Source organism: Elephas maximus, chromosome 24 (assembly GCF_024166365.1).
Source record: "Elephas maximus indicus isolate mEleMax1 chromosome 24, mEleMax1 primary haplotype, whole genome shotgun sequence".
Taxonomy (NCBI): Eukaryota; Metazoa; Chordata; class Mammalia; order Proboscidea; family Elephantidae; genus Elephas; species Elephas maximus.
Window position 1 is genome coordinate 23,187,563 of NC_064842.1, and position 12,228 is coordinate 23,199,790.

The 12,228-nt window shown below is 38.5% G+C and overlaps 1 protein-coding gene across 2 annotated transcripts in view; it reads left to right on the forward strand.

Moving 5' to 3' along the window:
• The window catches only part of RGS7 (regulator of G protein signaling 7), a 572,390-nt gene that overhangs the window by 384,945 nt on the left and 175,217 nt on the right, over positions 1-12,228 (forward strand). The gene's annotated exons all lie outside the window — the stretch shown is intronic.

Here is a 12,228-nt window from a genome sequence, read left to right on the forward strand (position 1 = left end):
GTAGATATCTTTCTGGTATTTTGTACTTTCAGTCAAGATCCATCTGACATCAGCAATGATATTCCTCGTTCCAAGTCCTCTTCTGAATCCAGCTTGAATTTCTGGTAGCTTCCTGTAGTTGTACTGCTGCAACTGCTTTTGAATGACCTTCAGCAAAATTTTACTTGTGTGTAATATTAATGTTATTGTTCGATAATTTCCACATTCAGTTGGATCACCTTTCTTTGAAATGGGTACAAAATTGGATCTCTTGCAGTTGGTTGGCCAGGTAGCCATCTTCCAAATTTCTTGGCATAAATGAGTGAGTGCTTGCACAGCTGCATCTGTTTGGTGAAACATCTCAATTGGTATTCTGTAAGTTCCTCAAGCCTACTTTTTTGCCAATCCCTTCAGTGTAGCTTGGACTTTTTCCCTCAGTACCATTTGTTCTTGATTATATGCTACCTCCTAAAATGGCTGAAGGTCAATCAATTCTTTTTGGTACAGTGACTGTGTATTCCTTCCATCTTCTTTTGATGATTCCTGTGTCATTTAGTATTTTCCCGGTAGAATCCTTCAATACTGTAACTCGAAGCTTGAATTTTTTCTTCAGTGCTTTCAGCTTGAGAAATGTCAAGCATGTTTTTCCCTTTTGGTTTCCAATCTCCAGTTCCTTGCACATTTTGTTATAATACTCTATTTTGTCTTCTCCAGCCCCCCTTTGAAATCTTCTGTTTAGCTCTTTTAATTCGTTTCTTCCTTTGCTTTAGCTACTTTGTGTTCAAGAGCAACCTTCAGAGCCTCTTCTGACATCCATTTTAGTCTTTTCTTTCTTTCCTGTCTTTTTAATAACCTCTTGTTTTCTTCATGTATGATGTCCTTGATATCATTCCACAACTCATCTAGTCTTTGGTCATTAGTGTTCAATGTGTCAAATCTATTCTCGAGGTGGTCTCTAAATTCAGGTAGGCTGCACTCAAGATTGTACTTTTGCCTTTGTGGACTTGTTCTTATTTTCCTCAGCTTCAACTTGAACTTGCAAATGAGCAGTTGATGGTCTGTTCCACAGTCAGCCTCTGGCCTTGTTTTGAGTGATAATATTGAGCTTTTCCACCATCTCTTTCCACAGATGTAGTCGATTTGGTTCCTGTGTATTTCTTCTGGTGAGATCTGTGTGTATAGTCACTGTTTATGTTGTTGAAAAAAAACGTATTTGCAAAGAAGCATTGGTTGGTCTTGCAAAATTCTATTATGGGATCTCCAGCATCATTTCTATCACCAGGGCCATATTTTCCAACTACTGATCTTTCTTCGTTTCCAATTTTTGCATTCCCACTATTAATTATCGTTGCATTTGACTGCATGTTGGTAAAAATGTTCAGTTTCTTCAACTTTGGCCTTAGTGGTTGGTGAATAAATTTGAATAATAGTTGTATTAACTGGTCTTCTGCGTAGGCGTATGGATATCATTCTATCACTGACAACGTTGTACTTCAGGATAGATCTTGAAATGTTCTTTTTGATGATGAATGCAACACCATTCCTCTTCAAGCTGTTATTCCTGGCATAATAGATAATATGATTGTTCAATTCAAAATGCCAGTACAGTCCATTACAGCTCACTAATGCCTAGGATATTGATGTTTATGGTTTCCATTTCATTTTTGGCAACTTCCAATTTTCCTAGATTCATATTTCGTTATGTTCCACATTCCAATTATTAATGGATGTTTGCAGCTGTTTCTTCTCATTTTGAGTCATGCCACATCAGCAAATGAAGGTCTCGAAAGCTTGACTCCATCCGTGTCATTAAGGCCGGCTCTACTTTGAGGAGGCAGCTCTTCCCTAGTCGTATTTTGAGTGCCTTCCAACTTGTGGGACTCATCTTCCAGCACTATATCAGACAGTGTCCCACTGCTGTTCATAAGGTGTTCACTGGCCAGTTTTTTCAGAAGTGGAATGCTGGATCCTTCTTTCTAGTCTATCTTAACCTGGAAGCTCTGCTGAAACCTGTCCACCAAGGGTGACCTTGCTGGTATTTGAAATACTGGTGCCAAAGCTTCCAGTATCACAGCAACACACAAGCTAACACAGTACAACAAACTGACAGATGCATGGTGGTTATTAATCTTAGATATTAGCAAGTATTTATTTGAAAGTGATGAAATTCTGTTCATTCTTTCAGCTATTTGAAAAAGGATAAAATGGTAACTTTAAAAAAAAAGTTTCTCAAAACTTAATGAAATTCTGTGTTTTTTTTTTTACTAAACTGAATGGAAATTGATTTTGTATGAAGAATTTAAAAAAATTTGAGAGAGGGACGCTGGGGTGTTATAAAGTGCTGGTTGGGAATTACCAGTAGAGCTGATTTTCCAGACCTTTTGGTCTTTTGTCTGCGTATAAAGTCTATGTCTATAAACATTGAGTCATACCTGCAATAAACATTTAATGACTAAATGTGTGGAGGCACTTCAAGGAGAACTGGCAAAATGTGATGAGTGAGGCATGGTTGCTTCCCTCCAGGGACTCACAGATGAGCGCATCTTTGCTCCACATTCTTTCCTTCTTGTCGTAAAAATTGTAGATCCACAGCCAGACTTCTGTAGAAGCTCAAAATATATTATGTATTACTTCATGATGATGATGATGGACACTTATTGTGCCTATTTCAGAGAACTAAAAATAATGTTCAGAAATATCTTCTAAATATAGAATGTTTTTATTGTCTTCAGCAAGAGATTGTAAGAAGTTAATCCTATTGGAAAAAGTGGAATATTTATAAAAAAAAAAAAACTCATTAAATAAGAATACATTCATATTGTCAGCACTGAATCTACTTGATTATGAATGCTGAACAAAACTTTTTTAGGCACTACAAAAAGTCTATTCTATTCACCTGAAAGAAAGACATTGTAAAGGTCAGTGTCAGCCCCAGTAAGACTTGGTCCCCCTACACTGGCCCCATCCGTTAAGAGTTAAATTTTTAATTCATGGCATTAGCACAAATTACAATGAGCATTTGTTTTTATAAAGAATACGGATCAAAATCTGTAACATTTTGATTGCTCAAAAATTTTTCATATGGTAATAAAGGTTAACAATATATTTCTTTTCATGAGTACTTAGTATTTTCGTGAACTTCGAAGTTCAGGTTCAGAATGCGGATGACTAGTTGACACCTGTTCCACTGCTATTCATAAGGTTTCCACTGGCCAGTCTTTTTTGGAAGTAGACCACCAAGACCTTCTTCTTAGTCTGTCCTCTTCTGGAAGCTCCACTGAAACCTTTTTACTGTGAGTGACCCAAGCTGGATTCAGAAAAGGACGTGGAGTATCATTGCTGATGTCAGATGGATCTTAACTGAAAGCAGAGAATACCAGAAAGATGTTTACCTGTATTTTATTGACGATGCAAAGGCGTTCGACTGTGTGCATCATAACAAGTATGGATAACATTATGAGGAATGGAAATTCCGGAACACTTAATTGTACTCATGCAGAACTCATGCATAGGCCAAGAAGCAGCTCTTTGAACAGAACAAGGGGATACTGAGTGGTTTAAAATCAAGAAAAGTGTGCATCAGGGTTGTACCCTTTCACCACACTTATTCAATCTGTATGCTGAGCAAATAATCCGAGAAACTGGACTATGTGAAGAATGCGGCATCAGGATTGGAGAAAGACTCATTAACAACCTGAGATTTGCAGATGACACAACCTTGCTTGCTGAAAATGAAGAGGACTTGAAGCACTTACTGACGGAAATCAAAGACTATGGCCTTCAGTATGGATTATACCTCCACACAAAACAAAAATCCTCACAAGTGGATCAATAGGCAACATTGTGATAAATGGAGAAAATATTGAAGTTGTCAAGGATTTCATTTTGCTTGGATTCACAATCAACACCCATGGAAGCATCGGTAAAGAAATCAAATGATGTATTGCATTGGGCAAATCTGTTGCAAAAGGCCTCTTTAAAGTGTTAAAAATCAAAGATGTCACTTCGAGGACTACAGTGCACCTGACCCAAGCCATGATGTTTTCAATCGCCTCATATGCATGGGAAAGCTGGGCATGGAATAGGGAAGACCAAAGAAGAATTGATGCCCTTGAATTTATGATGTTGGCAAAGAATACTGAAAATATGATGGACTGCCAGAAAAACCAATAAATCTGTCTTGGAAGAAGTACAGCCAGAATGTCATAGAAACGAGGATAAATGACATCATGGCTTGGTAAAGTACGGGGTCAGCAAGGAAGAGCAAGGCCCTCAATGAGATGAATTTACAAGGTGGCTGCAAGAAGGCCTCAAACACACCAGCAAGTGTCAGGATGGTGCAGGATCAAGCAGTATTTCCCTCCGTTGTACATAGGGTTGCTGTGAGTCGGAACCCACGCAATGGCACCTAACAACAACAAGAGTCAACGCTTGTAATGGAGGGTGTGCACCGATCTCTGGAGGGGATATTGACTGTAATAGAAGCAATACAGGACTCAGGACATAAGATCTTTTTCAGACCTTGTAACTCTGCAGCAGGTCAGTAGATTTGGGGAAGTCACTTTGGGTCCTTGGTGTTCTCATCCACAACGTGGGTAAGGACGTAATAAACCCACCAGTTGCCACCAGATCAGCTCTGACTCACAGCAACCCCATGGGTGTCAGAGTCGAACTGTGCCCCACAGGGTTTTCAATGTCTAATTTTTCAGAAGTAGATCACCAAACCTTTCTTCTGAGGTACCTCTGGGTGGACTCAAACCTCCAACCTGTTGGTTAGCGGTTGAGCTCATTAACTGAGGAAATCATATAGTGTCAATTACTTTGATTTTTTGCTTTAATTATGAATTGGATGGAGAAGTGATAGCCTTGTTAAAGGAAAACTATCACTTCAAAATGTGATTATGGTAGCTGAAAATTACATGTCTGTAGAATATTTTTTGTATGATGGATGCTGTTTTGTTTTGAACTCTAGGTTATAAAGAGGGTTATAAGAGGGGAGTCCTTCAGTCTATTCATCCATTCTTTCTTAATTGATCACTTCCTATATGGCAGGTGCTGGTCTGGGTGGTTGGGATCCAAAGAGGAATAGTACACACTCCCTGCCTTCCAGGAATTCATGGTGCAAAGGGGAAGACAGAAAGAAATAAAGATAGGATGATAAAACCAGTGGGAAGTATGACAAATGAGGGGAATCTTAATGGAACATAGAGAAGCATTTTATCAAGTAAAGTAGGGTGAAGTAAGGCAAATAGGCTTCCTGTTATAGATAATATCTGAGCTGGACTTTATAGAACCAAAAAAAAAATCTGTTGCCATCGAGTTGATTCCAACTCATAGCGAGCCTATAGAACAGAGTAGAACTGCCCCATAGGGTTTCCAAGGAGTGGCTGGTATATTTGAACTGCTGACCTTTTGGTTAGCATCTGAGCCCTTAACCACTGCCACCAGGACTTTGTAGAGTCACTTGGAATTAACCAAAAGCAAAGCCAATAGCATTAGCAAACTCATGGAAATAAAAAAACAACACAGCACAAGAAGAATCACGAGCAGTGTGGCAAGGAAGAATTTTGCTTCTTTGGTTTTACTTGTTTTCATTTGAATTTGTAATTACACAATAAGAAAACCTCTGCTGCTTCTGCCAAGTAGAGAGAACACGTAATTGTGTAACTCCAAAAGTGATATACACCTCTAACAATTCAAAACAGGACTATGGGCACTGGCCTAGGCTGAACTTTCCGTAGGCTATAGTCAAAGAGATGTTTCTTTTATCTCTTAGGGTACGAGATATCATTGCATCTTTTAACTAGTTTCTCTTCTGTAGTTAATCAACAGCTCTCTTGCCAAAAATCCAACAAATCAAAAGAAGACAAAAAAAGACAAAAAACCCTGTATGTTACTCTGCAGTCCTGAGAATAAAGATATGTGAAACTCGAAAATATTCTGCGATTACACATTTGTGTATGGAAAATTTGAGCAGATCTACCCATTTATTCCTTAAACATAAAGCTGAGAAATTGCTGGGAAGGTGCCAGTCCTTCCTACATCCCTCCTGGCTGTAATGCTCACTTTTAAATTTGAATAGCAGTTCACCAGGTAACTTTATGATAGAATATTTCTCCTTCAATCTTCTGGTTCCATTAACATACTGGCTTTTTCCCTGTTCTTTGTATCTTTCTCACCAGAGAGTTCAGTTTTTGTTGGCATTGATGCAAAACAGGTAAATATGTTGACTTTGAGGGTGCATTTCACAACAAAAAGTAATTTATAATTTTCAACTTAAATTCATAAATAGGTGGGGTGATTAAACAGTAATGAAATACTAGAACATCTGATGACTGATCTTGTCAGAATAAATTGACTCAGAGCCGAATTTAGAATATGCACATGACAGAAATACCCAACTCTAAACTAGGACGGTTTCCTGAATTTAAAATCTTTTCCAAATTAAACTTCTTTGTATTTCTTTCTGCTAAGAAAAAAACAGAAAAGAAGAGAACTTTTCTTCACTTACTCTAAAAGCATTAAAAAAAAAAAAAAACAATGTTGACAATGAAAAAAAAAATTATAGTCCTGTAACCAACCAATGTTTGGCTTTCTTCAAAAGAATCGAAAATTCCCAGTTGTTGCTCATATATGTTGGCCAAATAGATGCTCAACTGTGAAAAGTGAGCAGGGTGCCTGAACGTATTGCACTAAATTTGGGTACCTGGAATTCTATGCTGGTCAAGCATCACTATGTATATATTTGAAATACTGACTTCCCACTCTTTTTAAGCAAACACCATACCACAATTTGTGCATGTGCCTTGTATTGGATAACTTAAGATATAGGGATAATCACAACACTATAATACTTGTGCTATTGAGAGTGACTCCCCTTCCTCCCTTCCCTCAGATCTATTTTATTGAAGCTTCATTAGGGGCGTGCATGAATCCATCTTCTCGAATGCATTTTAATCACCAGCAGATCTAAAAGGAACAGCTATAAAAGTCAAAAACAGATTCAACACTTGAAGTTACACAAAAAATGCACATAGACTGAAATTGTTGTTGGATATAAATGTTTCCATAACTTTAGGAAATTTTTATTACATTTGATAATAAAGTTTACTTTTTCTTTAATGATGAAAATATGCACAACAAAACCCACACCATCTCAAAATTTCTACACGTATAATTCAGTGACATTGATTGGACCCTTCACGTCGTGCAACCATTCTCGCTATCTGTCAAGAAATTATTTCATCACCCTTATCATTAACTCAGTGCCCCCTAAGCAAAAAAATCTCCCTTTCCCTCCCTTGCACTTCTGGTAACCACTAATAATTTTTGGTTTCTATTATATTTTTGCTAATTTATGTAGATGAGATCATACGGTATTTGTCTTTTTGGAACGGACTTATTTCACTCAGCATAATGTTTTCAAGGTTTATCCATGTTGTGGCATGCATCAAGTTTACTTTTAAATCAGTTTTGAACTACTTTAATTCAAGCAGCCAATATTACAGAATTATCGTAACTCATTTTCAAGATCTTTGAGGTGGGTAGGCAACAACTTTAGCCCATCTCTAGGAGAGATTGGAAGGGAATCTCAGTTCACGTCAGAATTTCACTCATGCAGCCATGACTCAGTTTATTCTGTATACACAACTACTTACATACCTATTTTATTCTTGTGCTGTTTTAGGCAGAAATGAACTATGCTGAAAACCACTATCTCAGGCACATCAGTTCCTTTTCCTGAATCTCCCATTTCTGCTCATATTTGTACCATATTTTTTACCCATGCTCCTGAGATGGAAACCTTGACTTCTCATTTAGTCTCTCCTGCTCCCCACCCCCATATGTAATTAGTCACAAAGCCCTGAAACAAGACTCTAATTGTGTTTGGATTTGTTTGTAAATTGAACTAGTTCAGGACCTTAGCCCATCAGTCCTGGCTCACAACCAGTAGGAATGTTGGTGGCCCACTTTCTTCCTGCCTAGACAAAGCCTTGCCACATAAATGCCGTCAAATTCCTTACGCTAGCTTTGATAATGGCATTCTTCTGCTCAAAGCATTGCGTTTCTCCTTTTCTGTCTTTCTAATAGGAAAATATCCAAATTCCTTAGCCTGGAATCCAAAACTTGCTGAATGTACCATGAACTGTGTCTCGAGTTCCTATTAGTCCCAACACCTAGTATTGAGAAAATGTGCAATAAGTGGTTTTTATTAAATGTTTCCCAACTTCTAACTTTTTACATAGACCTTTCAGTAACTAAGTTTCTCTTTTTCATACATCAAAATACATCGTTCAAAATTTACCCCAAGCATCGCATTTCCTGCAGAACCTCCCCGATCACTTCCATATGAAGTGAAAACGTATTTGCTCACCTTTTTATTTATTGCAGCTGCTGCTAACTTCAAATACGCAAAGATGAATAAGATAGTCTGCCTCAGTGTACTTACTCTAGGGCTTTAAACAAATAAACAGTCATAGCACCATACTCTCAGCACTACAATAACAGACAGCACAGATTCTAGTAAGGCTCCAAGGCTGCTGTTGTTGTTAGGTGCCATCGAGTTGGGTCCGACTCATAGGGACCCTATGGACAAATGCTGCCTGGTCCTGCGCCATGCCCACAATCCTTGTCATGCTTGAGCCCATTGTTGCAGCCACTGCATCAATCCATCTCATTGAAGCCTTCCTCTTTTTTTGACCCTGTACTTTACCAAGGACGATGTCATTCTCCAGGGACTGATCTCTCCTGACACCATGTCCACAGTACATAAGATGTAGTCTTGCCATCTTTGCTTCTAAGGAGCGTTGTGGTTATACTTCTTAGAAGACAGATTTGTTCATTCTTTTGGCAGTCCATGGTATATTCAATATTCTTCACCAACGCCACAATTCAAAGGCATCAGTTCTGTCTTCCTTATTCATCGTCCAGCTCTTGAATGCATATAATACAATTGAAAATACCACAGCTTGGGTCAGGCACACCTTAGCCTTCAAAGTGACATCTTTGCTTTTCAACACTTTAAAGAGGTCTTTTGCAGCAGATTTACCCAATGCCATGTGTCTTTTGATTTCTTGACCGCTGCTTCCATGGCTGTTGATTGTGGATCCAAGTAAATGGAAATCCTTGGCAACTTCAATCTTTTCTCTGTTTATCATGATGTTGCTTATTGGTCCAGTTGTGAGGATTTTTGTTTTCTTTTTTGTTGAGGTGCAATCCATACTGAAAGCTGTGGTCTTTGATCTTCATCAGTAAGTGCTTCAAGTTGTCTTCACTTTCCGCAAGCAAGATTGTGTCATCTGCCTAGCGCAGATTGTTAATGAGTCTTCCACCATCCTGACGCCCTGCTCTCCTTTATATAGTCCAGCTTCTCAGATTATTTGCTCAGTATACAGATTGAATAGGTATGGTGAAAGGATACAGCCCTGACACACACTTTTCCTGACTTTAAACCATTCAGCATCCCCTCGTTCTATTAGAACAACTGCCTCTTGATCTATGTACAGGTTCCTCATGAACACAATTAAGTGTTCTGGAATTCCCATTCTTCGCAGTGTTATCGATAATTTGTTGTGATCCACACAGTCGAATGCTTTTGCATAGTCAATAAAACACAAGTAAACACCTTTCTGGTATTGTCTGCTTTCAGCCAGGATCCATCTGACATCAGCCATGATATCCCTGGTTCCATGTCCTTTTCTGAATCCGGCCTGAATTTCTGGCAGTTCCCTGTTGATACACTGCTATAGCCGCTTTTGAATGACCTTCGGCAAAATTTTACTTGCATGTGACATTAATGATACTGTTTGACAATCTCCACATTCAGTTGGATCACGTTTCTTGGGAATAGGCATAAATATGGATCTCTTCCAGTCGGTTGGCCAGAAAGCTGTCTTCCAAATTTCTTGGCGTTGAAGGGTGAGCACCTCCAGCACTGCATCGGTTTATAGAAACATCTCAGTTGATGTTCCGTCAGTTCCTAGAGCCTTGTTTTTTGCCAGTGCCTTCAGCACAGCTTGGACTTCTTCCTTCAGTGCCATTGGTTCCTGATCATATGCCACCTCTTGAAATGGTTGAATATCGACCAATTCTTTTTGGTATAATGACTCTGTGTGTTCCTTCCATCTTCTTTTGATGCTTCCTGCATCATTTTATATTTTCCCCATAGAACCCTTCACTATTGCAACTCAAGGCTTGAATTTTTTCTTCAGTTCTTTCAGCTTGAGAAATGCCGAGCATGTTTTTCCCTTTTGGTTTTCTATCTCGAGCTCTTTGCACATGTCGTTATAATACTTTATTTTGTCTTCTGGAGCTGCCCTTTGAAATCTTCTGTTCAGGTCTTTTACTTCATTTTTTCCTTTTGCTTTAGCTACTTGACGCTCAAGAGTAAGTTTCAGCGTCTTTTCTGACATCCATTTTGGTCTTTTCTTTCTTTCCTGTCTTTTTAATGATCTCTCACTTTCTTCATGTGTGATGTCCTTGATGTCATTTGACAGCTTGTCTGGTCTTCGGTCATTAGTACTCAATGCATCAAATCTAACCTAGAGATGATCTCTAAATTCAGGTGAGGTATACTCAAGGTCATACTTTGGCTCTCATTGACTTGTTCTAATTTTCTTCAGTTTCAGCTTGAACTTGCATATGAGCAATTGATGGTCTGTTCCAAAGTCGGACCCTAGCCTTGTTCTGACTGATGATATTGAGCTTTTCCATCGTCTCTTTCCACATACGTAGCCGATTTGATTCCTATGTATTTCATCTGGTGAGGTCCATGTGTATAGTTGCTGTTTATGTTGGTGAAAGAAGGTATTTGCAATGAAGAGGTCGTTAGCCTTGCCAAATTCTATTATGTGATCTCTGGCATCATTTTTATCACCAAGGCCATATTTTCCAGCCACCAATCCTTCTTTGTTTCCAACTTTCCCGTTCCAATCACCAGTAATTATCAATGCATCCTGATTGCATGTTAGATCAATTTCAGACCTGCAGATGTTGGTAAAAATCTTCAATTTCTTTATCTTTGGCCTTAATGGTTGGTGTGTAAATTTGAAAAATAGTCGTATTAACTGTCTTCCTTGTAGGCATATGGATATTATCCTATCACTGACAGCATTGTACTTCAGGATAGATCTTGAAGTGTTCTTTTTGATGATGAATGCAACACCATTCCTCTTCAAGTTGTCATTCCTGGCATAGTAGACCATATGATTGTGCAATTCAGAATGACCAATACCAGTCCATTTCAGCTCACTAATGCCTGGGATATCAATGTTTACGTGGTACATTTCATTTTTGAGGATTTCCAATTTTCCTAGATTCATACTTTGAACATTCCAGGTTCCAATTATTAATGGATGTTTGTGGCTGTTTCTTCTCATTTTGAGTCATGCCACCTCAAGCAAATAAAGCTTCTTAAAGCTTGAGTCCATCCACGTCATTAAGATCGACTCTACTTTGAGGAGGAAGCTCTTCCCCAGTAGTCTTTTGAGTGCCTTCCAACCTGGGAGGCTCATCTTTTGGCACTATATCAGACAGTGTTCCACTGCTATTCATAAGGTGTTTACTGGCTAATTCTTTTCAGAAGTAGACTGGCTTAATCTGGAAGCTCAGCTGAAACCTGTCTGCCATGAGTCACCCTGCTGGTAACTTGAATACCAGTGGCATGGCTTCCATCATCACAGCAACACACAAGCCCTCTCTCCCTTGCCAGTACAATAAACTTACGGACACATGGGGGAGGCTCCATGGAGAGGGTTGTAAACTCATTGGACAAAGGCAAAAGCCAAAGAAAGCTCTATTATGTGGATGAATGTTGAGTGTCTTGAACATAATGGAAAGACATGTCAGTCAAAGAGAATAGCACAATAAAGACACCAAGGCTTGAAACATCCCAGAATGCTCAAAGAGCAACAACACATTTGGCTTGGCTTGAAAGTAGATTTAAGAATGGGATGAGGACTACGAGAAATGAGTGGGGATATTATTATAAAGTTCTTGTTATACTAAGAATTGTGCCTCAAACGTAGTAGGAACCCAATAAACATGTATTCAATGAATGAATGAATGAATAACTTCATCTACTACTAGTATATTAAATCTTTATGTTTAAATATTTTATATTTAATAATTTACAAGTTTGCACCTTGGCTCTCTGAAGAAAATAGATATTCTTTGTTTTCAATGTTCTGTATGATGTTTAACCTGTTAATTTAGCAATTAAAATTGTTCCTACTAATATAACCAAAAGTC